This window comes from Ovis canadensis, chromosome 3 (assembly GCF_042477335.2).
Source record: "Ovis canadensis isolate MfBH-ARS-UI-01 breed Bighorn chromosome 3, ARS-UI_OviCan_v2, whole genome shotgun sequence".
Classification (NCBI taxonomy): Eukaryota; Metazoa; Chordata; class Mammalia; order Artiodactyla; family Bovidae; genus Ovis; species Ovis canadensis.
Window position 1 is genome coordinate 76,665,701 of NC_091247.1, and position 26,943 is coordinate 76,692,643.

The 26,943-nt window shown below is 39.2% G+C and overlaps 1 long non-coding RNA gene across 1 annotated transcript in view; it reads left to right on the plus strand.

Moving 5' to 3' along the window:
- The window catches only part of LOC138438130 (uncharacterized), a 41,111-nt gene extending 14,620 nt beyond the window's left edge, over nt 1–26,491 (plus strand). The window contains exons 2-4 of the long non-coding RNA XR_011256265.1: nt 24,181–24,257; nt 25,028–25,130; nt 26,005–26,491. This is a non-coding gene — a long non-coding RNA (uncharacterized lncRNA). The remainder of the gene's footprint in view (nt 1–24,180; nt 24,258–25,027; nt 25,131–26,004) is intronic.
- The last annotated feature ends 452 nt before the right edge of the window (nt 26,492–26,943 follow it).

Genomic DNA, 26,943 nt, shown 5'->3' on the forward strand with positions numbered 1-26,943 from the left:
AAGATTTGCTGATGTTTGGGTGGGGAACGTGAGAAAAGAAGAAGAGTCAATGACTCCAAGGATTTGGGGGAGGACTGGAGGATGAGCAGGTATAGGATGGGAAAAGCACGAATTTGCTTTCAGTCCAGTCAGGTCTGAGAAACCTATTTGACATCCAAGGAGAGTAGTCAAGCTGTCAGTGGGAAAGACAATTCTAGAATTCATGGAGAGTTACAGGCTAGAGATATAAATTTGAGTATTGTCAATAGATGAATCTGAAGGTTTTGTCCTGACTGCTAGTAACAATCACCTAAGAAGCTTTCTTTTTTGGAGAAGGCAATGGCACCCCACTCCAGTACTCTTGCCTGGAAAATCCCATGGGCGGAGGAGCCTGGTGGGCTGCAGTCCATGGAGTCGCGAAGAGTCGGATACGACTGAGCGACTTCACTTTCACTTTTCCCTTTCATGCATTGGAGAAAGAAATGGCAACTCGCTCCAGTGTTCTTGCCTGGAGAATCCCAGGGATGGTGGGCTGCCATTTATGGGGTCACACAGAGTTGGCCACGACTGAAGTGACTTAGCAGCAGCAGCAAGAAGCTTTTTTTTTTTTTAAATTGCTTTAATTGTGGTAAGATGCATGCAATGTAAAATTCATCATCTTAACCATCTTAAAAAAAAAAAACCTAGACTCCAACTCAGACCAATGGAAAGAGAATTTCTTGGTGTAGGGACTGGGTACCATATTTTTAACAAGTATACCAAGTGTTTTGACCTGAGGAAATAAGGAGAAACCAAAAAGGAAATAAAGAAGGAACAACCTCTGAAACAGGAGAAAATGAGACAAGTGAAATGTTCCCAAAGTTGAGTACAAAAAATATTTCAGGAAAATGGTAATGATAAACAGTGCCAGGCACTACTGATAAGTAATGTGTGGGCTGAAGAAAAATCATCAGACTTAGCAAAATGTAGATCACCATTTTCCTTGACCACCCCTCTTGGGATGAAGTACAGAGATATTTTATAATGATAGGCACTATTATATCTTATTTATTTATATTAAAAATATCACCTGGTAGTTGAAAAAACAGCACCTTTTGACATCAAAGACCATCAGAAGTTTTCAACCCTGATATGTCTTGTTCATGCTTCACCCATAGTCAGGACAGGATCAGTTAGTGATTTGGTCCCTGCCTGAGTCTCCTGCAAATGATATGGACCAGCATACTCTTCTCTGGGCCAGAATGAAAAGGAATCCTTCAACTTGATTACCAAGGAGATGGGATAATAAACTCACTCAGCTACTCCTAGTAGCTAGCCAAACCAAAGGCAAAAGAGGACTATGTATAAATAGGAGAAACCAAAGCAGTCACTAAGAAAACAGAGCACTTCCTCTTTTTTTTTTTTTAATTTGAGAATGTGCCCTCGTCTCTTCCCTCAACAACACCAAACAAATGCTTAACTTACATAATGTCTTAAAGGTTAACCAGTTTGAGCTATGCCAGATTCTGAAACAAAAAGAATTCAAAGACTTGAGCTGTCCATTGAGAAAGATCTGCTGCTCAAGTTCAAGTCCATGTCTTCCAGATGTTTCCTCCTGTCCTCCAGGGTCACTTCCTTCTTGTTGACCCTGAACCTGCCCTCAGTTTATAATGAATCTGGTTGGAGGCATCCACTGCTTACCAAGAGTCTTTCTCCAACCCATGCTAAGGAGCTAATGCTTTTCCCACCTTACTTCCATTACCAAGGGACACAAGCTCTGATGTGGAGCAAGGATGAAATTAAGGACACAATGTAGAACATAATGTGGGGACCATATAAGGAGGTGAGGTCAAAATTCTCATCTTCCATGTTATTCACTCACTTCTTGCTCTTTATCTCATCTGGATGCTGGATCTCATACAGGCACCTAGGGTTGCTTCCTGCTCCCAGAGTAGGATTTTGAAGGATACATATAGACTTCTCTATAGGGCTGAGAAGTCTTCAACAGCTCTTCTCTCCCACCTAGTTCATCAGAACAGGAGATAAGATTGGACCCTGGGGCTCAAACCCTAATGGGTAATAAAAGGGGGAATTTTCCTAGAGCAGATATTCTCAATCTTGGGACTATTTCTGTGGTATGGACTAAATGTTTTTGTCCCTCCAAAATTCATAGGCGTGCATGTGTGCGTTCTCAGTCGCTTCAGCCATATCTGACTCTTTGCAATCCTATGGACTGTAGCCCGCCAAGCTCCTCTGTCCATAGGATACTCCAAGTAAGAATCCTGGAGTGTGTTGCCATTTCTTTCTCCAGGGAATCTTCTTGACCCAGGGGTCAAACCCGCATCTTTTATGTCTCCTGAATTGGCAGGCAGGTTCTTTACCATTAGTGCCACCTGGGAAGACCAAAGAGAAAGTGAAAGTCACTCAGTGGTATCGGACTCTTTGCAACCCTGTGGACTATAGAATACTGGAGTGGGTAGACTTTCCCTTCTCCAGGGGATCTTCCCAACCCAAGGATCGAAGCCCAGACTCCCCCATTGCAGGTGGATTCTTTATCAGCTGAGCCACAAGGGAAGCCCAAGAATACTGGGGTGGGTAACCTATCCCTTCTCCAGTGGATCTTCCTGACCCAGGAATCAAATCAGGGTCTCCTGCATTGCAGGCGGATTCTTTACCAACTGAGCTACCAGGGAAGCCCCCAAATTCATATCAGTCTGTTCAGTAGCTCAGTCATGTCCAGCTCTTTGCGACCCCATGGACTTTAACATGTCAGGCTTCCCTGTCCATCACCAACTCCCGGGGCTTACTCAAACTCATGTCCATCGAGTTGGTGATGCCATCTAACCATCTCATCCTCTGGCATCCCCTTCTCCTCCCACCTTCAATCTTTCCCAACATCAGGGTCTTTTCTAATGAGTCAGTTCTTCTCATCAGGTGGCCAAAGTATTGGAGTGTCAGCTTCAAAATCAGTCCTTCCAAAGAGTATTTAAGACTGATTTCCTTTAGGATGGACTGGTTGGATCTCCTTGCAATTCAAGGGACTCTCAGGAGTCTTCTCCAACACCACAGTTCAAAAGCATCAGTTCTTCGGCACTCAGCTTTCTTTATAGTGCAAGTCTCACATCCATACATGACCACTGGAAAAAGCAGAGGTTTGACTAGACTGAGTTTTTTTGGCAAAGTAATGTCTGCTTTTTAATATGCTGTCTGGGTTGGTATTAGCTTTTCTTCCAAGCAGCAAGCATCTTTTAACTTCATGGCTGCAGTCACTATCTGCAGTGATTTTGGAGCCCAAGAAAATAAAGTCTTTCACTGTTTCCATTGTTTCCCCATCTGTTTGCCATGAAGTGATGGAATGGGATGTCATGATCTTAGTTTTCTGAATGTTGAGTTTTAAGCCAACTTTTTCACTCTCCTCTTTCACTTTTATCAAGAGGCTCTTTAGTTCTCCACTTTCTGCAAAAATTCATATGTTGCAGCTCTAATCCATAGTGTGATGGTACTTGGAGGTAGAGTCTGTGTGAGATACAATCATTAGAATTAGATTAGGTCATGAAAGTGGAATCTTCATGATTGGATTAGTGCTCTTCTACGAAGAGAAAGGAAGAAGGAAACGGCAACCCACTCCAGTATTCTTCCCTGGAGAATCCCATGGACGGAGGAGCTTGGTGGGCTACAGTCCACGGGTCGCAGAGTCGGACATGACTGAGCGACTTCACTTTCACTTTCAAGAAGAGACACAGGAAATCTTTCTCCTCCCAGTATGTGAACACAGAAACATGGTGGTCATCTGCAAAACAGGAAGAAGCCCTTTATCCAACACTTAATCTGCTGCACCTTGACCTTGAACTTTCCAGCCTCCAAAACTATGAGAAATAAATGTCTGCTGTTTAAGCCACCCATTCTAATGAATTTTATGATAGTAGCCTGAGCTGACCAACACAGTGGATACCTTGGATGGTTCAAGGGATTCCCATACTTAGAAATTGTAAGTAACTGTTTTTGGGAAAAGATCTACAACTCTTACCAGAAATTCAAAGGACTAAATACGTGACCACCCCCCAGGCCCCCTGCAAAGTCTACTGGCTTAGACTGTCCCTTGTGTTTCTATCCTGTCAAATTGTAGGAAACTTAAGGACTGGGATCTCAGTCTCAGCCTTCATTCCTACTTGAAGATCTGACCCATACCCAGGAGTACTAAAATATATGATGAAATGAGAAAGTTCAAGGGAATACACACATTTTCTTTATCCAATATTGCTAATGTCCACCTGAGAAAGTTTATTATCCACAATAAATCATAGAGTCCAATCTGCTTACAATCATTAACATATACTTGGGTTAATTTTTCTATAAGCTTTTAATAATAGCAACCTTAGATTCAAAGGAAGATAAGTTGTTCAGCCTAACCCTATCCCTGCTTTCCCCTCTTCACACACCACCCCAATCTCCACTCCCATATTCAAATGTATTCCCACACCTGCAATGATGGAGAACTGGGTTCAATCCCTGGGTCAGGAAGACCCCCTAGAGAAGGGAACAGCTACCCGCTTGAGTATTCTGGCCTGGAGAATCCCATGGACAGAGGAGCCACTGTAGACTGTGGTCTATAGTCCATGGGGTTGCAAAGAATTGGGCACAATTGAGCAAAGTTTGCCTTTCAGAGTCAAATATAATTTTTTGGTGGTTAACTGTGATTAATTTTCTATTCCACTGAATCTATTCATGGAGCAGCAACTTTGGAACAAAAGGTAGTCTGACTGTCTTGCATTGTATGGACTGTATGGCAAGAGTTGGGAGACAAGTATCATTGTAGCACTGAGGGAAAAAATTTTCAGAAAAGGAGACCAAGAAAAATATGACTCATCATGGGTGAACCTTGAAAACATGAAAGAAACCAAACACAAAAGGCCACATTTTGTATCATTCTATTTACATGAAATGTTGAGAAAAGGCAAATCCACAGAAACACAAAGTTGATTAGTGGTTGCTAGGAGCTGAGGGAAGGGGAATGGGGAGTGGCTGCTAATGGGTATGGAGGTTCCTTCTGGTGGGGGGTGGGGGGGGCGTTGCAGAGCAGGATACAATAAAAACGTTTTTGGAATTAGATAGTGTGATGGTTGTACAACTCTGTGATATACTAAAACCACAGAGTTTCATACTTTAAGAGAGTGGATTTTATGGTACATGAATTTTATCTCAATTTTAAAAAGAAGGAAAAAGAAAAAGATGTAAAGATTCATTATAATTATGACTATATCTCTTATTTGACAATGTTGGAGCATAGTCTTGAGATATTTATCATATGTACAGTTCTATGCTGTTTAACCTCTTCTCCATCCTATTGGAAATTTTTTTATTGGCTTTTCTGTTTATAAAACAATGTATATGCACTATTTGATATTCTGAAAATACAAGAGGATGCAAAGAATAAGATAACTTGAAAAGCCACCAACCATTTTGGTGTATATTTTTTTTGAGATTTCTTTTCCATGTATGTGTAACAAGAGAAATATTTGAAACGTATACCAATGTGTTTTTCTCTTTTGCACTTCCTTGTATGTCACCACCCTTCATTCCATGTGAAGCATCCTTTCCTCTAAATCATAAGGATTCTTACAGCAGGAATGCAAAAATTGGAAAAGAGAGTCAATGTTTAGCTTTTTTACTTCTAAAATAAGATTTTTGGTCAGACATTAAGAGTTTTGAAAACTCAACTTTGAGACCAGAGAAAAATAATTTTTTAATGATTTTATTCCTCATTAACACAAGAGACAGAGCCAATCAACTAAATCAGAGAGTTTTACTAAGAGCCAGGACTAGAGAAATCTCAGAATGAGGGAAGTGCACTTATGAGAGTAGGGGAAGGAGGGGAACTTTGGCTCAGAGGATTATGGGGAAAAAGAAGAAACCAGGGGAAGAGGAAGTAGACAGTCAGACAGGTATATTCTGACTGCTACTTTCTGGACAGAATCCCTGGAGGGAAAATCATGTTGGACAGATTGAGAAGTAAGTGAAAGGCAAAGGAGCCTTTGCCTTCTCTGCTGAAAAGCCCAGGAGGAGACTGCAGTTCAGGGAGATGGGTTAGGGGGTGAGCAACAGCAGAAAAACAGTAACCAGCTAGAAGAGGCTGAACAGCACACTCAAAGTGATCCTGGCTCCACTGTGAGGTAGAAGGGGTCTCCCCAAGGGGGAATCCAAAGATTAGCAGAACATTAGTTGAGGAGCAGCTGTTGTGCAACAATCAGACCAGCTACCCTGCATTGGAAACCAGACCCCACCAAATGCCATGAGGATGGGTGAGTACCCCATGCATAGAGGCTGTTGTTGCCAGGCAGAAGGGAGGCGAGAACCAGCCTTGTTAAGAAATTGAACTTTGAATTAATATATATTTACTTGATAGAGAACATTTTACATCAAAATAGACTGTTAAGCCACAAGAGACTATTTAATCTGGAGGAGGCTGAGATAACTTTAATTGGACAGGGGCGTGTATGAAATTAGATTTGTTAAGAAACGTAAAGAAGCCACATGCCTCTGTGTAGGGCAGTGTTCCCACTCCAGATCTTATAAATAAGTTAGCAAAATGGAATGACTGACAATGAATAAAGGCCTATGAATATGTTTAGCATACATGCTTTTGTAACCTGATGTTTTTCGCTTTACAATACTAGGGGTTTTGCTGTTTATTACATTTTCTTTCCCCCAGGTAGCTATAAATATCTTGAGGACAGAATGTTGTTTTCTATTTCTTCGTAGCTACCTCAGTACCGAGCACAAAGCAAACACTCCATGTCACAGCCACCTAAAACGCTTCTAGTTCTCTCCCTATACACATGAAATTTGAAAAAAAAAAAACAACTAAAAGCTAGCAGATAGTTTAGAAGAAAGGGCCAGTGGGAAGAGCACTGAATGACTATCTGAGTTCCTGTCTGATCAGTCACTGACTTTAGGCAAGTTACTTGACCTCTTGCCCTCGCTTTCTCTGCCTTTAAATCCTAAGAAGAAGTGAAGTCGCACAGTCCTGTCTGATTCTTTGCAACCCCATGGACTGTAGCCTACCAGGCTCCTCCATCCTTGAGGTTTTCCAGGCAAGAGTACTGGAGTGGGCTGCCATTTCCTTCTCCAGGGGATTTTCCCAACCCAGGGATTGAACCCAGGTCTCCTGCTTTGCAGGCAGACGCTTTACCATATGAGCCACCAGGGAAGCCCCTTAAATCCTAAATGTCAGATAATATGCCCTCACTACCTTACATGCATGTGTGAGACTAAAATAAAGAAACATATACTTAATTGCTAGGAAGAGAATGCAAAATGATCAAATACAATGTTTAATCCAAATATGACTTTACTAGTGACCTGGGACTAGAACACCAAAGTGCTTGAGATAAGGGTTTGTTTGCCAGCTTCTCTCCTCCCATGGCCTTCCTCCAAATCCATTGCTATGGTGGCCTTTCCTCTCCTCCCCCACCCCCACCTGACCCCCATGGTTGTTCTCTGGCTCCTGCCAGACTGGAGTCGATGATCTCCCGGTAAATACCTATTTTTAAAGAACAACTGAAACATTTTTACTTAGCTGACTTGTAATGCTTTCCTGGACACAGATGGAAAAAGGTTATTTAGAGACAGTAAAACAATAAGGCTGTTTTTTATTCTAACAGTGATTAAAGATCATTAATTCTTTCCACTTCATCAATTCTCGGGTCTTACAGATATTGACTGAAAACAAGTAAGAGTAAGGATTTTCTCCACACACCAATAGCCTTAACCAATGGCCTAGGTAAGCTGTGTAGCCAGGACCTCACCAAGCAAAGCATTGCAACTTGATTCCTAAGCAGGAGGAATCTGGTGTCATGCTCTCTGGTATGTGGAATATGGTTCTGGATCTGCAATAAAACCCCAGTTTTGCCTCCAGGGATTTCAAAATCTAAAGTAAGCATGATCCTGAATAATTCTTTGTTGCTTTCTTTAAAAATCCAATTCCAATTTAAGTACCTTTCACTATCGAAACAGATCTCTGGGAAGTATCTTCTTGTAAAGTAAAAAATATTTTAAAATGTTGAACACTTATTCATTCACTTAGGGCACATTAAGTGAGCTAGGTCCTGGGATAGAAAAAGAATCAAGCTCAGTTTGGTAGGGGAAAAATTGTTCTACTGTAGAAAGTAAATCATAAATATTCACTGGCCAAGAGGAAGGAGGACCCAGAGCACACAAGATAGGTGCTTCAGGTAAGATTTCACCAAAAGGGCCCTTGAGCAGTTATTTCATGCAGTTATACTGTAAATACTCACTGCTCTCACTGTGTATCAGGCATTGTTCTAGGTACTGGGAATACAGTACTAAACAAACAGATCAGAATCCCTGCCCTCATGAACTTACATTCTTGTCTAGACAATAATGAAGACAAGTAGTAAATACAAGGCTTCTTCATCTAACTAGCAAAATGCTAAGGAAGAAAAATTAAACCACAATTGCAAACTTGAAACTGTAGATGAGAATGCTGTGGAAGGGCTCTCTGAGAAGGCAACTCTAAAGAAAGTGTGAAAACAAGCCCTAGGGATACCATGGGATGATAAGGCAGAGGGAACAGGAAGCACAAAGGCCCTGAAGTAGACAAGTCTATGGATATTTTGAGGAAAAGCAAGGCCAGTGTGTCTAGAGTAGACTGAGTATGGGAAAGAGTAGTGGGACATGAGATTTGAGAAACAACTGATGAGAAAGAGGGCAGACTTTGGAAAGGAAGTCATTGAAAGTTCTGAGCAAGGAACTGAGAAAATGGCTGCATGAAAATGATCCCAGGAGCAAGAGCAGACAAGACCAATTGGAGGTCATTGCAGTAGTTGAGACAAAAGATGGTAGTTTGGACCAGCATAGTGGCAAGGGAGGAGGTGAGAAATAGTCATTTTCTGAATATATTTTGAAGGGAGAGCCAACATGATTTGCTGATAGGTTGGATGTGAAATGTGGCACAAAGAAATCAGAAAAGCACTAAAGTTTTTGGCCTGAACAACTACAAAGATGGAGTTGCCATCAGCTGATATGTGGCAGACTGGAAGGACTTGGTTTAGGAGGATAAATCTAAAATTCAACTTTGAACATGTTTTGTTTGAAACATTAATGCTATCTAAAGGTATGAAAGAGTTGTATATTTGGGACTAGTGTTCAGAACAGAGTTTGAGTATAGAGGCATAAATTTGGGCACTGTCAGCACATAGATCAAATTTAACACCATGAGTTTGGGTAAAATCACCTAGAGAATAAAGATATAAAAGGGAATAAGGAAAGAAAAGGAAAGCGTTTCTGACAGAGGGGAAAACATGTGAGGACAAGAAGGTGAGCACAGAAATTAGTTGGGCTAAGTTAGACAGGAATTGCCAAACTTTTCTATAAAGAGCCAGTTAAATATTTAGATGTATATTTAGATAAGTATTTTGTGGGTCATACCTATTTTGTGGGTCACAACTAATCAGCTCTGTCATCATAGCACAAAAGCAGTCATAAACACCTAAATGAATGAGTGGTTGGGTTCAACTGAAAATTTATTTATGGATGCTGGAAGTTGAATTTAATGGAGTCACAACGTATTACTCATCTTTTCATTCTTTTCATCCATTTAAATATGTAAAAATCATTCTTAGCTCATAGGCTGTACAGAAAGAGGTAGCAAGCCAGATTTAGTCCTCTGGCTATAGTTTGCCAACTTCTGAGCTACAATATAGGGTGCAATCAGGGAACAGTGGAAAATGAAATTGCAGAAGCAGGCAGAATTTGTGTCATGGATGAGAAATATTAGATATAAAGTGACTGGTACATGGTACGTACTCAATAAATGGTAGATATCATTATTGATCTGATGTGTCACATAAAGGGAACTAGCAGCCAACTTTAAGGAAGTGAGATTGATAGTAAAAACTAAGACCTACAATTGATCACTGAGGAAGGCTTTCTTATCTCTCCTTGCTATTCTTTGGAACTCTGCATTCAAACAGGTATATCTTTCCTTTTCTCCTTTGTTTTTCGCTTCTCATCTTTTCACAGGTATTTGTAAGCCCTCCTCAGACAGCCATTTTGCTTTTTTGCATTTCTTTTCCATGGGGATGGTCTTGATCCCTGTCTCCTGTACAATGTCATGAACCTCCGTCCATAGTTCATCAGGCATTCTATCAGATCTAGTCCCTTAAATCTATTTCTCACATCCACTGTTTAATCATAAGGGATTTGATTTAGGTCATACCTGAATGGTCTAGTGGTTTCCCCCACTTTCTTCAATTTAAGTCTGAATTTGGCAATAAAGACTTCATGGTCTGAGCCACAGTCAGCTCCCAGTCTTGTTTTTGCTGACTGTATAGAGCTTCTCCATCTTTGGCTGCAAAGAATATAATCAATCTGATTTTGGTGTTGACCATCTGGTGATGTCCATGTGTAGAGTCTTCTTGTGTGTTGTTGGAAGAGAGTGTTTGTTATGATCAGTGCGTTCTCTTGGCAAAACTCTATTAGCCTTTGCCCTGCTTCATTCTGTACTCCATGGCCAAATTTGCCTGTTACTCCAAGTGTTTCTTGACTTCCTACTTTTGCCTTCCAGAAGTGGTATGGACCTAACAGAAGCAGAAGATATTAAGAAGAGATGGCAAGAATACACAGAAGAACTGTACAGAAAAGAGCTTCACAACCCACATAATCATGATGGTGTGATCACTCACCTAGAGCCAGACATCCTGGAATGTGAAGTCAAGTGGGCCTTAGAAAGCAAGACTACGAACAAAGGTGACGGAATTCCAGTTGAGCTATTTCAAATCCTAAAAGATGATGTTGTGAAAGTGCTGCACTCAATATGCCAGCAAATTTGGAAAACTCAGCAGTGGCCACAGGACTGGAAAAGGTCAGTTTTCATTCCAATCCCAAAGACAGGCAATGCCAAAGAATGCTCAAACTACCACACAATTGCACTCATCTCACACACTAGTAAAGTAATGCTCAAAATTCTCCAAGCCAGGCTTCAACAGTACGTGAACCGCGAACTTCCAGATGTTCAAGCTAGTTTTAGAAAAGGCAGAGGAACCAGAGATCAAATTGCCAACATCCGCTGGATCATCGAAAAAGCAAGAGAGTTCCAGAAAAACATCTATTTCTGCTTTATGGGCTATACCAATGCCTTTGACTGTGTGGACCACAATAAACAGTGGAAAATTCTTAAAGAGATGGGAATACCAGACCACCTGACCTGCCTATTGAGAAACCTACATGCAGGTCAGGAGGCAACAGTTGGAACTGGACATGGAACAACAGACTGGTTCCAAATAGGAAAAGGAGTACGTCAAGGCTGTATCTTGTCACCCTGCTTATTTAACTTCTATGCAGAGTGCATCATGAGAAATGCTGGGCTGGAAGAAGCACAAGCTGGAATCAAGATTGCTGGGAGAAATATCAATAATCTCAGATATGCAGATGACACCACCCTTATGGCAGAAAGTGAAGAGGAACTAAAAAGCCTCTTGATGAAAGTGAAAGAGGAGAGTGAAAAAGCTGGCTTAAAGCTCAACATTCAGAAAAGGAAGATCATGGCATCTGGTCCCATCTCTTCATGGGAAATAGATGGAGAAACAGTGAAAACAGTGTCACTTTATTTTGGGGGACTCCAAAATCACTGCAGATGGTGATTGCAGCTGTGAAATTAAAAGATGCTTACTCCTTGGAAGGAAAGTTATGACCAACCTAGATAGCATATTGAAAAGCAGAGACATTACTTTGCCAAAAAAGGTCCATCTAGTCAAGGCTATGGTTTTTCCAGTGGTCATGTGTGGATGTGAGAGTTGGACTGTGAAGAAAACTGAGCACCAAAAAACTGATGCTTTTGAACTGTGGTGTTGGAGAAGACTCTTGAGAGTCCCTTGGACTGCAAGGAGATCCAACCAGTCCATCCTAAAGGAGGTCAGTCTTGGGTGTTCATTGGAAGGACTGATGCTGAAGCTGAAACTCCAGTACTTTGGCCACCTCATGCGAAGAATTGACTCATTGGAAAAGACCCTGATGCTGGGAGGGATTGGGGGCAGGAGGAGAAGGGGACGACAGAAGATGAGATGGCTGGATGGCATCACCATCGATGGACATGTGTTTGAATGAACTCCGGGAGTTGGTGATGGACAGGGAGGCCTGGAGTGCTGTGATTCATCGGGTTGCAAAGAGTCAGACATGACTGAGCGACTGAACTGAACCGAACTGAAGACCTACAATCCTAGGCTTTAGCAATAACTAAACCAAGAGAAGTAAGAGTCTAAATTAGGCCTTAACTGAAATGAGTTTGGCGATGAACTTGAGGGGTCCCAAAGGTACCAAGCAAGACATCTTTGGTGATAGGTACTGTAAAAATGCACACGTGGATGATAAGATGTAACGGTACTTTAATTTTACAAAGTGTGTGTGGAAACTCATTGTGGCTGCAGGCATGACTCATTTGTAGTCCATGAATTGAGATCTTAAATCATTAATGTTGAAGACACTTCAGTGAATGAACCATATTTCTGGGATATAGGAGCTTCTTTAATTATACACAAGCTTATCAAACCAGAGATAAACATGATGTATCAATATATCTTAGGCTCCCATTGTGGCTCAGCTGGTAAAGAATCTGCCTGCAGTGAGGGAGACCTGGGTTCGATCTCTGGGTTGGGATGATCCCCTGGAGAAGGGAACAGCTACCTAATCCAGTATTCTGGCCTGAAGAATTCCATAGACTATATACCTGGAGAATTCCACGGACTGTATACCTGGAGAATTCCACGGACTGCATAGTCCATGGGGGCCCAAAGAGTTGGACATGACTGAGTGACTTTCACTTTCACTTTATCAATATATCAGAATCACCAAGCAGAATATAGGCTGTGTAGTAAGGTGAACTACTAATACTAGTCCTCTTTCATTAAACCACCTCCCTACTTGCAGGACAGGTTGGGTTTACTTATTCTGCTCCTGGTCAGTTGGGTTAAGAGGCCCTTAGTTCTACTGGGCCTTACTCTTCTCTTCTAATAGTATATTTATCTCTTTGAAAGCTAGGGAACAAATAGCTTACCTTTTGGTTCCTTTCAGTTAATTTTAATCAAAAAGACAATTACCCAATGACCTGGCCTCTAAGAGTGTCTATTTTTCATTATTTTAATTATTTTAAACTTATTTTAAACTTATTGTTTTAGTTTATTGTACCATAGATATAAGACATGCTCACGGTAGACAATACAGAAAATACTGAAAAGGAGTGGTATAGTCACATGGTAGTGGAGAATCATCCCTGTATTCCAAGAAAATCACAGAATTTTGAATTTTTTTTTCTATATAATCATTATTATATTTTAAGTTCCCAAACTTTTTTGCCACCACAAAATTTCAGCTCTCAGCCTGCCATAAGAATAACCTGAAAACCCTAGAATATATTAATACAACTATGAGACGTTTTTCTTCTTCAGTACACAAAATAAAACTTCATAGTCCACCAACAATATGTGATAAGATTTTTGAGGATATGCTTTAGCACTGCTTGTTGAATACTTAAAAATAAAAATCAGCATTCCATTATTAAGAACAGCTGGCTGTGACTCCTCTGCAGTTTTTGCTTTATGGTCCCTTCTGATTCTGAGCTGTAATTAATTTACTGGAAAGATTGAACAGGGCTGAATTAACAATGCAAACACACAGTTGTATGATAAAAGTCTGTTATTCTTCATGTCTATATTTTTAATCAAAACTATTTTTCAAAAAGGCTATCAGATACAGATAAAATTATATTATTATGTGGCAACTATAAACTCCATTTAACCACAATAAAAACACTCTCAAGAATCAACTGACAGTATACACTGCTATATTTAAAGTGGATAACCAACAAGGATCTACTGTATTGTGTAGGGAACTCTGCTCATTGTTATATGGCAGCTTGGATGGGAGGGGAGTTTGGAGGAGAATGGCTACATGTATATGTATGGCTGAGTTTCTTTCCACCTGAAATTATCACAACATTGTTAATTGGCTATGCGCTGTGCTGTGCTTGGTCGTTCAGTCATGTCTGACTCTTTGAGACGCCATGGACTTTAGCCTACCAGGCTCCTCTGTCTGTGGGATTTCCCAGGCAAGAATACTGGAGTGGGTTGTCAAGCCCTCCTCCAGGGAATCTTCTCAACCCCAGTATCAAACCCAGGTCTACCACATTGCAGGAGGATTCTTTACCATCTGAGCCACGATCGGCTACACTCTAAACCAAATAAAATGTTTAAATTTTTTTTTAAAATTAAACTTTTAAAAAAATCATCTTACAGTTTACAAATGAACTTTAAGGAATATTTGACAAAATAAAAATCCCAGTCTAACAAGGCATTGCCTTTAAGAATCGTTTAGAAAGGAACAAGAGCTATAATGATAAATTAACATGTGGCTATTGAGCATTTCCTCACTCTTGCTTCAGTTCTCATAATCCTGTCTTCCCCTTCACAATATTATTGTTGTGATGGGGAAAAGGTACATGTTGTTAATGATTTCTGTGCCTGTTGCTTTGCCTACATTCTCCAGAAAGCCCTTTCAATACTGTTCTTTGGAATCAGGCTTTACATGTTCATTCCAAGTGAAAATTGGGCCTTTGCCAGTGAACTCAATGTCAGTGTCAATTGTTGAGGTTCAAGAACAGTTCTGTGAAAGGCAGTTTAGTATAGAAGAAAGAGCAAGGGACTGGAGTTCCAGGTCCTAATTCTGACCCTGATACCTGTTAGTTTTGTGTCCCTTAGCTATTTACTTAAACCAACCAAGGTTTTGTTCCTTACCTGTAAAATGAGAATAATAACTGCCTTGCCTATCTCTCAGGATTGTTGTGAGGAACAAATAAAATACTGCAAGTGAAAGTGCTTTTTCAAAATGCTAAGTAAATGTCAAGCTTTTATGTCTGTGGTTCTATATGTAAGTACATAATATATATAAAAGTATTTAATAATTTACTATTTCAACCAGTTTAGGTGTTTGGCATCAAGAACGTTCATAGTGTTGTGCAAGCATCAGCTTGATCCTTCTCCAGAATTTTTTTCATATTCCTCAAATTCTAACTCTGCCCATTTAAACAATAACTCTCCATTCCTCCCCCTTCTCAGCTTCTGGCAACCACCAGTCTATCTTCTGTCTCTACGGATTTGGCTAGTCTAAATAGTCATACAAGTGAATCACAAAAATTTGTCCTTTTGTGTCTGACTTATTTCACTTAGCCTGACATTTTTAAGGTTCATTCATGTTGTAGCATGTAACAGAATCTCCTTCCCTTTTAAGACTAAATAATATTTCATCGTATATATAAACCATATTTTGTTTATCCACTCATCTGTTAGTAGACATTTGGGTTGTCTCCCCCTTTTGGCTATTGTAAATAATTCTGTTATGAATACTGGTGTACAGATATCTGTTCAAGTTCCCCTCTTCAATTCTTCTGGATACACACCAAGTAGTAGAATTCTTGGATTATATGGTAATTCCATTCTTAATTTTTTGAGCAATTTCCATACTTTTTTCCATACAGGCTGCACCACTTTACATTTCTACCAACAGTGCAAAAAAGTTCTAATTTCTCCTACATCTTTACCAACACTTGATATTTTACTTATGTAAGAACCATTCTAATAATTGTGAAGTGGTATCTTATTGTGGTTTTGATTTGTATTTTCCTGTGTTTAGTGATATTGAGCATCTTTTCATGTGCCTATTGGCCATCTGTATACCCTCTTTGGAAAAATGTCTATTCAAGTCCTTTGCCCATTTTTCAATTGGGTTGTTTGGGGTTTTTATTGATTTTGAGTTGTATGTGTTCTTTTGTATTCTGGATATAAATCCCTTGTCAAGGATATGATGTTTCTCCCATTCCATGAATTGCCAAATATTTTTATTTTTATTAATGTACCAAATTTTACTTGTAAAATATGCTCAGTCCTTCAGCAATGAGCTTTAGGAACTCATAATATGCTCCCAAATAGAATTCCTCTATATAAACATAATACCATAATTTAGGGACCAGAAGAAAAATTTTGATTGGTAAATTTTTTCTTCTGATTTAAGAAATAAGAAAAATATTTTAAACTTCTTCTACTCACAACCTGTCTCAGGAAGATATTTTTGTAGCAAGTTGAAAAGTAATTTTCTTTACCTGCTTATACAAGAATTAAGTAGATTAACAAATCTGACAACAGAAAGCTAATGCTGTATATACTTGAGGGGAGAATATAGAGACAATTAAAAAAAATAACATTGCTTGTGCCTTGCCATTCACCAGCTACGAAGGAAAAATGAACAAGCCATACCCTAGGAGAGAACAATTACCCCCTCCAGGTTAAACTGTGTAACCTGGAAATAACACTCAAAACAATATTGAATACTTACAGATCTTTCATTCTATCATTTATTTCATGAGTTTGTTAGACTTGGCTCTGTGTTAGGTGCTGGAGACACGAAAATGAAAGGACACAATTCCTGCCCCCACGGACCTCTCATGCAAATGGGAAAAAAGAAAGACCAAGAAACAGACAATTACAGTACAATATGATGAGTACCAGCGTGCTCCAAGGACTGTTTCCATCGTGGATACACTCCTCCACAGCTAGCTGCTGTGAGGAGTAGCTCAGATGTATCATCAAGCCTACTGCTCATATGTAAGGATTTACAAAACCCATTAGGAATATAAAACTTTAGAAATGTTCATTACTGATATTATATCCTTGGTATTCTTTAAGTAACAGAGATAGGGTGTATAAACCACATAGAATGTGGGGTCTAAATTTTTTAATTTGTTTTCATTATAAAAAAATAATGCATTCTTATTGTAGAGAATGCAAGCAATAAGAACTCACCAGAGGTAACCTTCATGACAGTTCACCATGTTCTATTTCATCAAAGATATTATTGACTGTAAGATGCATCCTAAATTCAAAAGTGCTAAAAAGTGGAAAAAGAAAAAAAGAATTTCAGTAAGCACTTGAAGCCTTGGGTCTATATGAAGAGAGGGCAGAAGCACCAAGGCAGTCCTGAACAAACTGTACAGGAAAATCATCAGGAACTCTGGCTTTCATGATTAATAGGTTTCCATTCATTTTTATACTAACATGTTGAACTTCTGGGTGCTGTTTACTGCATTAAGAAGTAGGATTCCAGAAATCCCTGGCTCTTAGAAAATATTCCCAAAGCTTACATTATCAGAGCTGTCCTTAGTGCCTTAACTGAGTAAGTTAAGGAATATGATCCTCACCTTTTCAAAGCCTTAGTCTGTATTACTCAAGTGAACCTTTGCCTGGAAGGAGATAAATCTCTAGTTTTTGAAGCACTGGTCAATAAATATATATTGATCCCACATGGAACTTATCAGACATGAAAGAGCATACAGGTTTTTTTTTTCATTCATCATCACATATTTGTTTTCTCTTCTAAAATCCAAAGGGTTTTAGGGAGTGAAAAATGTTGTGATGTAACCTAACTGCCAGTTCTCTTTGTTTTAGAAACATTATGGAGGCAGCATGGTAAAACACAGTACAACAGGAAGACCTGTGTAGGGAGACCTCAGTGCAGCTCCTTAGCTCTGCCACTAGTTAGATGTGTTGCTGTTGTTTAGTCACTAAGTCGTGTCTGACTCTTTTGTGACTCCATGGACTGTAGCCCTCCAGGACCCTCTGTCCATGAGATTTCCTGGGCAAGAATACTGGAATGGGTTGCCATTTCCTTCTCCGGGGATCTTCCCAATCCAGGGATCAAACCTGCTTCTCCTGCATTGCAGGTAGATTTTTTTTTTTACTGTGGAGCCACCGGGAAAGCCCAATTAGATGTGTAATTTTAGATAAATCACTTAACCTCTCTAGACCTCTGTTTCTCATCACTAATTGCTCTATCTAGTCCACAGGTTATTGTGCAGATCAAAAGAAATCATAAATGTGAAAGCACTTCAAAAAATGTAACACATGCATATTATAAGGTATTATTAATACATACATTTATTACTAGTCTGCAATGTCAACATTAGACTAAAGCAAGAGGAGCCCTCGCCCTGATCCCTGTACTTCAGAGGGCCCTGCATACAAATTTATTAAATATCCATTAACATGTTCCTAGAGAATATGGCCCCATCTCTGACAACAGCAGCAACATTCCTTGAAGTGATTCAGAGATTATATACAATATTTTCTAGATCTGACCCAAAGTGGATCATCTCGATTAAACACAGCGAATCTGACCTCACAGCTAAACACTGTCAGAGCAGTTAGAGTTAATTTAGACAGGAGAGGAGTATACTAGGAGAGTTAAGTGAAACAATAGAAGATTCTCAGATAAATAAGGAATTATGGTCTGTGGTGAAAAAATTTATTTATTTTGTGCTAACCACAGTTATTTGGTACGGACTGTTGCTTGCTATTAATGATGTTAGCAAACATTTACAAAACATACAAACAGATCTAAGTTTGCCTACTTCACTTTTTAAATAATTTTAAAATACTTTAAAAATTTTTAGAGAAAATTATTTTCCTGAATAGATTCTAAATGTGACACATACAACAAAAGCGACATTCCAATAAGACAAAAGAAAAAGGGAACAGGAAATAAAAATGTTCACATGATTATGAAGACATTCACATTCAAGTATATACACCTATATAATAATCAGATGTGTTAGTATATATGTTTAATTAATATGTGCATATGTATATGCATATATACATACATACTACTTTCAAAACACTCTAAATGAAGTATAGTCTCCTATGAAGATAGACATGAACAAACGGAAACACATGTTTTTCTTTTTTTTCAATGATATCCCAACATTAAAAAATTTGAAAGAAGAATTTAACACTTTATGGATAAAGATACTGCTTAAAGACTGGTAAAAAAATCATGTGATAGAATTTATAGGATAAAATAAAAAATTTCTAGTATCTTCTGTGATAATGATTATCATTGCAACCCCATTAATATGTTTGAACACAATGTGTAAAATTCATGGTTTATTTCCAAATGTAGATTTTGATTTAGAAATTTTATTGACAATTTCAGCTGCTATTGCCTCAGCAGAATAAAATTTCTCCAATTCTATTGAGCCAAATTTTAAAAACATCTAATATTAAGTGACTATTCTTCACATGAAAATACTATTAAGGTTAATTTTTAAGATGTCCTTTTTTCTAAGGATTCATATTGATACATTCACGAATAAAATGATATGTCTAGGATTTGCTTCAACATAATTGGATAGAGTTGAGGAGTATAGATAAACAAAGACTGACCAAGAGTTAACACTTGTTGAAGCTGAATGACAGGTACATGGGACTCTTTACATATACATTTGTAAACATTTGTTTTTTCCCATGGTAAAAAGTTAAACAGAAAAAAACTAAATACATTGATACAAGAAAAATTACCTATTTTGCTGTTAGTGTCAACAGACCACAAATTTCATATAACATTACAATAAATGACTTTCCTGGAAAAAATAAAATACACAGAATAAGTATATGGTAATTAAAGGAGTACGTCAAGGCTGTATATTGTCACCCTGCTTATTTAACTTATATGCAGAGTATATCATGAGAAACGCTGAGCTGGAAGAATCACAAGCTGGAATCAAGACTGCCAGGAGAAATATTAATAACCTCAGATATTCAGATGACACCACCCTTATGGCAGAAAGTGAAGAGGAACTAAAAAACCTCTTGATGAAAGTAAAAGTGGAGAGTGAAAAAAGTTGGCTTAAAGCTCAACATTCAGAAAATGAAGATCATGGCATCCAGTCCCATCACTTCATGGGAAATAGATGGGGAAACAGTGGAAACAGTGTCAGACTTTATTTTGGGGGGCTCCAAAACCACTGCAGATGGTGACTGCAGCCATGAAATTAAAAGATGCTTACTCCTTGGAAGAAAAGTTATGACCAACCTAGATAGCATATTCAAAAGCAGAAACATTACTTTGCCAACAAAGGTGCGTCTAGTCAAGGCTCTGGTTTTTCCTGTGGTATGTATGAATGTGAGAGTTGGACTGTGAAGAAAGCTGAGTGCCGAAGAATTGATGCTTTTGAACTGTGGTGTTGGAGAAGACTCTTGAGAGTCCCTTGGACTGCAAGGAGATCCAACCAGTCCATTCTGAAGCAGATCAGCCCTGGGATTTCTTTGGAAGAAATGATGCTGAAGCTGAAACTCCAGTACTTTGGCCACCTTATGTGAAGAGTTGACCCATTGGAAAAGACTCTGATGCTGGGAGGGATTGGGGGCAGGAGGAGAAGGGGAGGACCGAGGATGAGATGGCTGGATGGCATCACTGACTCGATGGACGTGAGTCTGAGTGAACTCTGGGAGTTGGTGATGGACAGGGAGGCCTGGCGTGCTGTGATTCACGGGGTCGCAAAGAGTCGGACACGACTGAGTGACTGAACTGAGCTGAACTGAACTGAATTTATACTTACATGTTTATCTTATCTTATGTTATCTTATTTTGGATGAGGATCCAAACATCACCAGTCCATCCATAAAATGCAAACATATAATATTAAGTGCAATCATTTTTTAGCTGATAATCATATTTAGCTGACTTTTAGTCATATAAAAAAACATTGCTTTATACTTTAAAAATATTTTTTTTTGCCAAGGAAGGTGTCTAGAACATATGTATTTAATTTATTTATTTTTAGCTTGATACTTGTACTCATGTCCTGGGTGCTAGAAATGCTAGGGACAAGCATACTGTCAAAGTTTCCCTTTTATTCTTAATTTTGACAACTGACACTGTTTGGATGATGATAACTGGAATACTGCTTCAACTTATAATTGTCTTTCCCTGTTTATTTTAGAAAAACAATTGTGTGATTATGCTAACCATCACAAACAGAACTAGGATACCTCAAAACATTTTACCCAAAGCTGGAACCACGGTGTTCCTGATTATATTGACACTCTGCCCCTCTCCACAGACCAGTGACCAAAGCCGCCATCATCTCTTTAGCAAGAATAAGTAAGATCAAGTTACAGTCTTTTGGGGGAAGACCTTAGGGATGGTTTGAGATAACTGATCATCCATATCAAAGTTATTCTGTAGAAAGTTCTGCTTATAACCTTAATTTTTTTTGTCTAATACAAATATTAGGCTTTAGGACAACTTGTGTAGAAAGACAGTTTAAGATCCCCTATCTTTTTTCTTATTTTTTAATTGAAGGAAAATTGCTTTACAGAATTTTGTTGTTTTCTGTCAAACATCAACATGGTTCCCTATCTTTTATATCATGAAGGAATTTAGTTTCATATTTCCCTTACATCCAATCCCCAAACTTTTTTAGGTGAGGCGATAATTATATGGTCAACACTTATTAGTCCACAAAACCAACTAACAATTCACTTGTTTTGTCTAACCTTCATATTTTCCTACCCTAGAGCCCTCTGTTTGAATTAACTGTGCGTGTATTTGTGCTCAGTGATTGAAGCCATGTCTCTTGTGTCTCCTGCATTGGCAGGCGGGTTCTTTACCACTAGCGCCATGTGGGAAGCCCTTTGAATTAACTGTATGATAGCTCAAATATCCACATGGAGCAACATTTTCTGACTCATGAAAGAGCTTCTTTCCAGTAAGGTACATTCGTATGACATCTCTCCAGTTCTAAGACATTTTTGATTTAGGATTGACCAAAGATGTAGTAAGCACTTTTTTAGGAGGAAAAAAAAAAAAGTGAAAGAAAGACTGTAAAATTATCTCAAATTTCAGAAACATTGAGATGGGGGTAGAGGGACAAGGAGTATGTCTTGGAATTGAGGAAACACTTAACTAGGGTTTTCTTCAAGTGCACTTTAGAATTGAGAAAGTTATAATTCTTATGGGAAGCTGTGAGGAACGACAGGAGCCAGAGAAAGAAGTACATGTGGGTCATTATGTAGAAGCAGCATGGTGGCCCTCAGCTCTGGTCATAAAGGCATAAGGATGAGGATGAGGACCTAACAGAAAGGACACCCAGAGCGGAGAGAAAGAGGCTTGAGAGACAGCATCATGGGTCATGCAGGCATTGGCCTTAAAGACACATTATATCAGGAAATTTGCCTGCGGCTGGTTTTGCTTCCAAACAATCCCAAATAACCAGGAAACTACAGAAAGTGATTAAGGTGGCCCTCACTTCTGTACTTCCTTACCTTAGTTTATTATCAAAACCTAAACCAGGCAATGCAGTGCCTTTCAGTTAGCCTTCTTGAGATATGTTCTGAAACATTTAAATTTATATTTAATCTTATGTTTATAAATCTAAATGTATATAGTGGAAGGTTAAAATATTTTTTAATTCTATGTATTAAGAAATACAAAATGTTTTGAGACTAAATACCAGAGGGTATAGTCATTAGGTGTTACTGTGTTTACCCGATAATTGGTTCCTCTCCTATAACAGATGAATCTGTTTCAGAACAGAAAAATAAATTAAACAGAAAACAAATTCCCTACATAACGGTCATATGAGCTGTTTGTAACCAGGAATGAAGTTTTACAGTACACCTACTGAGCACCTTGTATTTAGTTCAGGTGGCTTGCTTCACTCTGTAAATGTTAATAACTAGCATTTGTAAGTCTGAACTATCATAATGGTCACTTTCATGTACTAATCTCATCCTGATTCTGTAACTGGAAAAAATGACTAAAAATCGTGAACACTATGTGACTCAATAGGAGAAATAAGTATTCTTTAACAGTTTGGGAATAGGACTAGTGTTTGAAGAGGGAAGACAGGAAAAGAGGCATTCTGGACCTTCTTGGCAGTTTTGATTCTATCTTTAGTGGTTCCAAAATCTGAAAGGGACAGCCTACTACAAAAATCTTTAATATCTCTATCTTCCTAATTCCTAGCTCCTGTCTCAGTAGAGAACATTTTTGATCTGTATGTATTGTTCTATTTCTTAAGCCCTGGGTAAGAGGATGTCAGATGGTAAACAAAGGAATTGCCTCCTTCATTCACTGAGCTATTATGTGTAAGGCACTGTGGTGGGTGTCTTGGAACCAAAGGTAACTAAGGTAACATTCCTGCTGTTCAGAAGCTTTCATGTGATGAGGGGGAAATAGTCAGGAATTGAGACCAGACAAGGAAACAAATCATCGGGTTACTGGTATTGATTATAGGTATATACCAAAAAAGATTATTTAAGTCAGCCTGCAGTGCGTCTTGAGGGTAGGGGATAGAACATCAGTGGTGTACTGGAATTTAAAGTCTCAACCAGGACTCCCCTGATGGTCCAGTGGTTAAGAATCTGCCTGCCAACACAGGGGACATGAGAGCTTGATCCCTCTTCTGGGAAGATTCCACATGACTGGGAGCAACTAAGGCCAGGCACCACAGCTACAGAGCCCAAGCTCTAGAGCCTGTGCTCTGCAGCCGGAGAAGCCATGGCAATGAGAAGCCCACGTTCCACAACTAGAGGAGCCGCCACTGGTCACCAGAGAAAGCCAGCACACAGCACCAGACTCAGCACAGCCGAAGATAAATTAACTAATTAGTTAGAATGAATAAATAAGTCTCAACCAAAGAGTGAGAATTAGCCAGATGAAGTACAGCAAAGGAATATGGAAGAACCTTCTGGCAGAAGGTGCAGAAATAAAACTGGCAGAAACTGGTGAGTCATTATTTGGGGGTTGGATCAAAAAGAAAAAGAAGAATCTCATAGATCGTCAGGTAGAAGCTGCAAAGGTCTAGGCACAGCAGTCAAAATCAAGTTTCAGTCAGATTTCTCTTCTGCCAACTTTGCTTTGGATAATGCCCCCTCCCCTTGTTAATGGGTCCCTTTGTCCTGACCCAAGTCATGGCTTCTAATATGGCTCCAGTAACTAACCTCACTCTTCTGGGTTTGGTATTTTGGCAGGTAACCACCTTTTTTAGTTTCCTCCTGATTTGCATCCCTGACGTTCATTCCTATTAAACCCTTTCATTCTGTGCATTTTGCTGCTTGTTTGGCAAGTGTTCCAGATTCCTAACACCCAGTTAAATTAAACTTAGTTTTATATATATTGATTTTCCTTTGCTAGAAAGAATACACTTATCCCAAATAAGAGCTCTCTTAGTTTTTGCTTTTTGTAATGATTTTTAAAGAAATGGACAAGCACCAGGGGCTAAGGGCCAGGAAGTCAATAATAATGAAAATAGCTACAAGCGTGGACTTTTGCTGGTTGCCTGCTCAGTGTCTCAGCCCTGTCTTTTTTCCTCCACAGCAGCTTGATCTTCATCTGAGAACCCCATCCCTCCCCATGGAGCCCATGTGCCTTCAGAGAAGCGGACCCATTCCCTGGTTAGTTCAGGCCAACCATCACATTCCATCGTTCCATGCATAGCTTTCAGATTTAAACAAGTGAATATCATGATACTTGCTGGACTGATGGAAATCACTCTGTCTAAAGGTGGATGAGGGAACATGTGCTTTACAGGACTGTTGGCAGCCATATTGTGATCATGAGAGTTGCTGGTTTTAGGATAAAGCAGTAGTTGCAGAAGACAGAGAAAGATGGATGGAAAAAAATCTGAACCCTTAGGGATATGGCTGAACCTGTAGTGACTGAAGACCTAGAGAAACAGTCCTTAATGACAACCCCAAAGCCAGCCTTACCTCTCGACTTCCAATTTCATGAATTCCTTTATTGTGTAAAGCAGTTTGAGTTTTGTTTTTTGCTACTTGCAACATACAATATTCTATGCTGTACAGCTACTATTTGTTGAAGGTCTACTATGTGCCAGGAATTATAATGAGGGGCTCCATAAAGACTAATTCTCACAACCATATTTTTTTAAATTGTGGTAAAATATACATAACATAAAATGTTGTACTTTAATAATTGTTAACTGTGCAATTCAGTGACACAGTGTTGTGCAGCATCTCCACTCTCTACTTCTAATCACAACCATAATTTGAGGTGGGCATTTATATCCTCATTTCACCAAAAAGGAAACTGATCCTCAGAGAGGTGCATCACCCAAAGCAGACCACAAGTCAGTGGTACAGTCAGGATTTAAGCCCAAGTCTGCCAATTGCAAAGCTCATATTTTTTTTCTACTTTACTACAGTGCCAAAATAAATAATCAAGCAAGAAAACACAAAACCTTGGTCAAATTACCAGCACAGGGTCCACAATACAGAGAGAAGCAGATCCAGCAAGCAAAAAACAAGGTAAGGAACAAAATGTGATCAGAATCCAAGTCATCAAAGGTAGGATACTAGAGGCTGGAGTCATGGGGAATAGGGGAAAACATTTAGGTTCAAGTAGGGTTTGAAAGATGGCTTATCAGATAAAGAATATCTGGTCTATTTGTTTACCAGACCCTCGTTTTTTAGGTGCGCAATCCTTGTGTCCTGCCTACTTCCCAAAAGGATTTTGACCTGAAGACGAGTAAGACATGCTCAGTCACTCAGTCATGTCCAACTCTTTGTGACCTTTTGGACTGTAGCCTGCCAGGCTCCTCTGTCTATGGGATTTTTCAGGCAAGAACACTGGCATGGGTTGCCATTTCCTCCCCCAGGGGATCTTCCCGACCCAGGAATCCAACCCGCATCTCATGTATCCTGCATTGCAGGCAGGTTCTGTACCGCTGAGCCATCGAACTATGCTTTAAAACAAAAATACCCCCAATTTTATGTTAAGCATTCATTAAAATAAGTCACAGAATAAAATTGATCTGTATCACAAAGGAGATATATCCTGTGGTGAGGCCTGGCCCTTTAAATGAGGTCTGAAATGACAGAAGAGCTCTTGTTAGAACAAGATAGGTTGCAAGCAGTGTTCCCAACCCCTCACCCCAAAATTATAAGCTTCTATGCTATAAAAACTATCTACCTTTGATGAGTATCTCTTAATTGTTTACTTTTTAACCAAGGGTTTTAAACTAGAACTATTAGAAATCTAGAAGGTGTTTTTATCTGTTGATCTGTTTGTTTTCAAAAGTCTGATTCCTTTCATTTGTGATCCTAGGTAAGCAGTAGCTTGGAGGGTTTTACTTATACCAAAAACTCAGTTCCTTAATTTTGTTTCTGTGTTTATTTCTAGTTCCAAGGCTGTCTTGAAATGGGAGAGGGGAAGTTATGAGAATGGACTGGGTAAGACTCCCTGATGTTTGCATACCCCTAAACTTGACTCATTTGAGAAGACCCTGATGCTGGGAAAGATTGAAGGCTAGCGGAAAAGGGGACAACAGAGTATGAGATGGTTGGATGGCATCACCGACTCAATGGACATGAGTGTAAGTAAACTCCAGGAGTTGGTGATGGACAGGGAAGCCTGGTGTGCTGCAGTCGCAAAGAGTCAGATACAACTCAGCGACTGAACTGAACTTGACCTTCACATCAAGGCCCCTTCTCCATCTGTGAGTAAACAAAAACACTAACATTTTCTCAACAATTGTATTATAAATAAATCTGAATGCTGATATTAATGATTCACTGCACACTTAATTGGAACAGATAGTGGCAGGAACCCCCCGGAGCCGTCACTTGACATAGTTGACACGTGCATGAGGCTTCACTCTTCTCCCTCTAGAGCAGCATTTGGAGAGTGAACGTCCATCATATGAATGTATAATTTGTTTGGCAATATAGTTTTTTTGTAAAATAAAACAGAAAACTGAATTTTTTCTCCTTTAGAAAAAGTTTGCTTTGTATTTTTTTTCTAGTGGATTTATTTCTTTAGAGCAAGTTAATTGAGCAGGGAGTATACATATTTCTCATTACCCCTATCTTCACACATGTATCTCCGCCCCCACCCCATTAGAGTGGTACATTTGTTACAGGTGATGAACCTCCATTGACACATTATTATCACCCGAAGTCCATAGTTTACATGAAAGTGAAAGAGGAGAGTGAAAAAGTTGGCTTAAAGCTCAACATTCAGAAAATGAAGATCATGGCATCCAGTCCCATCACTTCATGGGAAATAGACAGGGAAACAGTGGAAATAGTGTCAGACTTTATTTTGGGGGGGCTCCAAAAT